Raw genomic sequence first — 6,954 nt, forward strand, 5'->3', positions numbered from 1 at the left:
TCGTATAATTTCTTATCTCAGTCTCTCTAAAAATTTCCTACGAATAAGGCTATACTTCATCTCGACAAATTCACCAACAAGTATGGAATACACCTTGAGTTGAAAAATTTCTGTTCAATTTGTTCTTTATAAAGTTCCGAAACCTATCTGCAATTTTATTAGCTTTTCTTTTTTCAGTCTTTTTCATAAAAAAAACCCAGCTTCCTTTGTGTCTGCCTGTTTGACTCGTTGGTCTAGTGACCTTACTTATAATTTTAATTAATTGGAATACTTATTGAGATGAGTAATTTGTATTATTTATTTATCTATTTATTTATCCTCATCTTTTAGCTGCTGTTTCACGACGTTCTGGCCAAGTTTTTCTGACGAAGCACCTGACGAAGGCCAGATGAATAATTGCCCGAAACGTTGTGGAACAATAACTAAAAGCTGTTGTTTCACGACGTTCTGGCCAAATATTTCTGACGAAGCACCTGACGAAGGCCAGATGAATAGTTGCCCGAAACGTCGTGGAACAAAAACTAAAAGCTGTTATTTCACGACGTTCTGACCAAGTATTTCTGACGACGCACCTGACGAAGGCCAGATGAATAGTTGCCCGAAACGTCGTGGAACAACAATGTAATAAATAAATAAATAAATAAATAAATAAATAATCTCACTTAAGCTGCATACACAGATTCCTATTTATCTTATTTCCAACAAATGCAAGCATCTAGAATTGTTTTCCTCTGACTTATATTTAGGTATTTTTAAGACTAAGGTGAATAAGCATCTCCTGTCTTTGTGGCAATCATCATTCGTTCTTTTAAATTTCTTACATCAAATGAGATTTGCATTAAAAGTCTACCGAAGAATTATATGTTAATGAAAAGATTGAACTCATGTCCGCGTATTCAGAGTTTACACTTTCTATTAAGTGAGCAAAATACCAATACGTAAATGAGGGTTTCCTTTCTCGTGGTGTCGCCTGGTCGCCTGGTCGCCTATGTAGCCAGATGGCGTTCTCAGATGTGGACATCGACACAGACTCAACTAAGCGACACTGTAATCGTACACCGTCGTCGTTCACGCTGGTTGTATTGCGTTACTGCTGAGGTCACTGGCTACATATGGGCGAATTTTGCATGGACACCATCTGCTAGTCGTATCGAGTGTACTTATCTAACCCGGACGGAACTGTGAACGAATACGAGTCATATATATATATATATATATATATATATATATATATATATATATATATATATATATATATATATATATATATATATATATATATATGCAATCTAGTTCATAAGCACTCGTAGCTCATATATATATATATATATATATATATATATATATATATATATATATATATATACAATTTAGTTGATAAACACTCGTAGCTCATACACACGCACTTATATTTATGTATATATATATATATCTATATATCTATAAAAGTGAACGTGTCTATGTGTCTTTGTGTCTGTCTGTGTGTCTGTCTGTGTACATTTCCCTACGAAAGAACTCATTGTCATTGAAAATAAAAAAGTCTGTCTAAGGTACCCCCCACCATTAACCGTTTAATGGTGGGGGTGCCTTAGACAGATTTCTTTTATTTTCAATGACAGGTTTTGAATAAAATAGAATACTGGTGAATGTGACTGTTCTAAGTTGCCACTTAGAGCCATGCTCTAATACCTTAGCTTATATTGTTTGTAGATTGTGGACTTGCGCGCGCGTTGAACAACTTTCATTCATCTAATGTCTGGTGGCCATTTTCTGAAAAATAATATTCATGCATATCATTCGCAGGCTTCATGCAAAAGAAAAAAATATAATATACAAACACAGGAAAATGTATTTGATCGGTTTTCGGTCAGAAATTTGGCTGTTAAGGGGTCAAAGTTCAACAGTTTGACCTTTGAGAATTCTACCAAACTCTCCCGACAATTTTGCGTCTAAACACTTGAAATTTTAGATATATGTTCCCTGACCATGGATCTAACTTAATAACTTGATTTGATCCCAAAACAATAAATGTAAAGAGATCATAATAGGCGTCAAAGTTAAAAGAAAATTGACCGTTTCTTTTGTTTTTGCATACACCTCCAAACACCCGGGCAACGCCGGGAACCCATGCTACTATATATATATATATATATATATATATATATATATAGTGTCCTAAAAGTCACTTAAAAGGTGATAATCCGTCATTTTACCATTAATGATTATTTTCTTTCGGATTTTCGGATATTTTACAGATAATATTTTCAAAATAATTTATAGATAAGTATATTAAAGTTTTGAACTTGTTTTATTAAAATCAGGGTCAATCCTTTTGACTTAAATAGCTTATCGAAGGCATTGTTATGTAAGAGATCGCTCAGCTTTTTCTTGTAGGGATATCTTAAAGAAAGAGTCCATTTTCGTAAAACCTTAAACCCTGCAAGAATTGAAGGAAAACATCAGGAACGAAATAAGGCAGTGGAATCGCAATCCAGAGATTCTTCAATCCGACATCGATAATGTTTTGGAAAGAACCCAAATATACGCGAAGATGAAAATGGGCAACATTTAAAAGACATTATTTTTCAAAAATTAATAATTCCCCATTTTGTTTTGAAAAGGTCCCAATGCTTTAGTCAGACTGTGTTAAAAGCACGGCACTACTTAATTTACTCACATAAAATTAATATACGAAAGTATAAATTTATGCGTACACTTAAGTATTTACTTCAAAAGTGCTCAATACGTAGGTAGAGCTAGTTAGTAAGTTATAAAATATATATGGCGATTAAGCTACACTAACACAAGAAACTAGATATCCACGCTAAATAGAGAAAACACAAAGGAACAGGTAAACCAGAGGTCAAACAGGCCTTTGCCCGATTAGTGCATGCTCATTGGCTGATAAGAAGGGCGCGATGATTAGCTGATTGGCTAACTAAAATCTCAATAGAAGATGCGTATATAAAAACGACAAACAACCACAAAATTCGCGCATAAGCCTGAAGAGTCCTAGAATGGATGAAACGCGGAATATTCAGTGTAGCTTAATCGCCATATATATTTTATAACTTACTATATATATATATATATATATATATATATATATATATATTTCTTTTTCTTTATGTTAACAGAGTCATAATTGTGCAGACCGTTTCGATTATAATTGATCTCATCAAGCAAGAAAATTTAAGAATTATAAAGGTACAAGACCATTTTCAATTTTAACTACGATTAGCGTGAAAGAAGATTAATGTTATTCCTTTCACTTTGCTTTACGCCAAAAATTGAAAGTACCATTATAATTTTTAAATTTTAAATTTCCTTTCCTATGATCGAAACGGTCTGCACATCGTAGCTAGATATGACTGTATTCACTTAAAGAAAAGTAAAACTATAATTAACCCTCTTTTATTGAACACTATCAACGACCCTTGTTGAAATTCAATTATTCTTAATTTTTGGATATCTTTCAACCTGGAAGATATATATATATATATATATATATATATATATATATATATATATATGTATATATATATATATATATATGTATATATATATATAAGTTTAGAAACTTTTTGAAGACACCTCGTACATCAATTTTTCCGGAATAGTATGGTATCTATTCTGTAGCTATGGGCCAAGCCACTAAGGTAGTGCTTTCTCTTTTTTTCAGGGAGTGGTGCAGTATCTTTTTTGCGGTTATGATACTTTTTCTCTAAGCGATTATTTTTTATTTTCTCTTGGAAGAGGTGGCGAACTATGCGACCTTCACTTCAATTACATATTTTTGCTAGTTTAAAATGATCTTTCACGTTACGCAGTGTTCTTTTAATTTTTATTAGTGATGACACTGCATTAAATATACCGGTGGCCAGGTGCATGCTATCATAAAAACCTTGACACTTCAAAAGCATGTGGACCTGATCTAATCCCGGCTGTGCTATTAATAAAGTGCTGCACACAAGCAGCTCCAGTTCTCTCCAAACTCTACAACAAATACCTTAATGAATCTTGCTTTCCGGACTGCTAGAAAACTGCTTCTGTGGTACCAGTTTTCAAGAATTCTGGTGAAAGAACTAACATACTAAATTATCGCCCCATTAGCCTCTTCCCACTTTTCGCCAAAATATTTGAGTCCACAATTAATCAAGCTCTAGTTCATCACCTTACAGACGCTGAACTTCTGACTGACCAACAATATGGATTTAGGCAAGCCCCTTCCACAGTAGACATCCTAACTGTAATCTCTGAACGTATATACCATTCACTAGACAAAGCGGGGGGGGGGTTAGAGCTGTAGCTCTAGATATATCTAACGCTTTTGACAGGTTATGGCATGAGGGACTCCTCAGGAAAATTAGATCATACAGTATCACTGGAAGAATACTTAACATAATTTAATCCTTCTTAGATTAGAGACAAATCCAGGTTGTTGGGCTGGTGCATCTGCTACTAGTCTCTCGCTCCATAACAACGTTCAAAGAGAGTCACCAATCTGATAGATCATGAACTGTCATCTAAGCTTCAGATTCGGTCCCATAAACGACATGTTGCATACCTTTGCCTGTTCTACAAGTATTTTTATTGTGAATGCTCTGACGAACTGCAAGCACTTGTGCCCCCCACGACGTTAACATATCGACAAACGTGACAGGCAGCTAAATCCCACCCTCACACAATAGAACTCCCTAGATGTAAAATATCTTTTTACTCCATTAGTTTCTTCCCCAGAACCACTAGACATCAGTACAGCCAGTTTCAAACCTGATAATAACAAACATTTTATGTCCACATATCAAGCTTTCTTCAACCGATCTAATCTGTTTTTAACCGGAAATCTGCAAATATCTATTTTTTAATTATTCATTTAAACTTTAATTTTAATTGATTACATTTTAAAAAATTGTTTGTTTACTATTTTGGACGGCAAAGGAAAGAAAAAGAAAGAGAAAAAAGGAACTAGTGTGTGTGTGTGTGTGTGTGTGTGTGTGTGTGTGTGTGTGAGAATCAGCAACTATGACCCAAAGCCTAGCTGGAGTCCGAACACGGTACCCCCGTAATAATAATAAAGGGTTGGGTCCGAGACTCCTAACAAATGGTTCCCCAGTTCGATACAAAACACCTGTTGAAGGCCGGAGGGCAAAACGGCCGAAAAGTTGTGACTATAACAACGAAGATGAGGAAGTCAGTCCGACAATCTCAATCAATGAAAACACCTCATCTCAAAAATACAGACAATTGCAATTTGTGTTCAGGTTAAGTAAAGAGAGGTCAAAAGTCTGCGACTGAAAGTTTGAGACTGACTCATTGTCTTAATGCGTGCACCGGCATGCTAGCAGGAGTCACGAAGCAGGTCAGTGCATTTTGAGAGCAGACTGGTTAACGGGGTGTTACTTCCCCACACATGCACCTTAAAATAAATAGGGATGCCCATGTGTTTCGGTCAGCTTACACTTAATCGCAGTTAGTGTGTCGCTGATTCCGAGAAGATGAAAAACTTCTCGTGGGGGCGACGAGATGGGAATTGATGACGGATAAACAGATCGCAAAATTCCCAATCTCCTTCTAATGATGACACACAGAGACAGAGACGTGACTTTGACCGTTGAAAGTGAATAAAGATCCAATTGTTCAGATAAATGAGACTTGTGTCTATTGCTATGCATGAGAGTGATTTTGTTCCAGGTGCGCTGAACGTCGGGACACAGGCCACTGAAGGACATGGGCAAGAGGTACGAAAGAGGATGTATATCTACGTTCTGCTTCGTTTTTATAAATCCTTCAAAAGGACTGGTGTGCCGTAAAAATGAACATACAAAATAAACAGGTTCTCCCCGACGTAACAATTGTTGTCAATCCTTGTACTTTCGTCACAGGTTGTACATCGAGTAAAGACTATGGCTCTCTTTAATATATTTAATATGAATTTTTGACGAGATGAGATTAATAGTAATATTATAAGAGCAGTACAATTTTTAGAGCTATGTTTTAGTAACAATTAATTTCATTGATAACTTTTTTTTTTAGGTTTATATTTTATTCTTTTGTAAAAGTAGAAACTTACTTTTCGTTCTGTTTCTTTTAGTCTCTACGACATACGCGGGTTTCCAAAGAACCCAATTAAGAATGGTTTCACAATACGCACAAAACTAAATGTTGAAAGTGTGTGAGTGCACCTAAGTGCTTACGTAAGCAGGGAGGACAATCGCTAAGCTTCATTTATCAGCACTTAAGCTACAAATAACCTTCATTCGAATAACTGACCTCGAACATGAAAAATGGCTGGAACAGCTTGAGTTTGAACCTGTGTCATTTGACGCGCGCTTCTATCTTTGTGTCAGCGAAACCTGCAGAAGAGCCCGCCCTGATTATCCAGAGACTATAACACATTTGCTCGTTTAACCTTAAATCCATTGCTTTTTTTTCTATAATAATACACGTGAATCTTTGTTTTTTTTATTATAAAAAGGGATTTTATTAGTTTCTCTGATTTAGGCCCCCATTCTGTTTTTCTATGTTACGTAGGTGTGGGTCATTTAATATTTCAATACAATCTCTATTGCAAATGATTTATCGTATACGATTTATTGATTACGTCCATTTTAAATATAACTTCATGCTCATTCCATGCATTTAAATAAATACAGTCATTAAGTAAATTGACATGTGAGGTGCTTTAAATATGTTTCGAGATTTTTGTCGTATCGGCACTTTTATTGATAGTACATACATGAAACTCGAGTAATCTCCTCCGGCCGCAATACAATTGTACCATTTCAACAACTTCTTGAAAGCCTCATGACAGTCCTTTTGTGTGAGCGTGTCAATGACTCTCATCACAGTCTCTTTCATGTCTTTAATCGTCAAATAACGCCAGTCTCTAAGTTGTCCTTAAGCTTAGGGAATAACCAAAAGTCACAGGGAGTTAAGTCTGGACAAAAGAGA

This window comes from Euprymna scolopes, chromosome 5 (genome assembly GCF_053919585.1).
Source record: "Euprymna scolopes isolate OS-2025 chromosome 5, ASM5391958v1, whole genome shotgun sequence".
NCBI lineage: Eukaryota > Metazoa > Mollusca > Cephalopoda > Sepiida > Sepiolidae > Euprymna > Euprymna scolopes.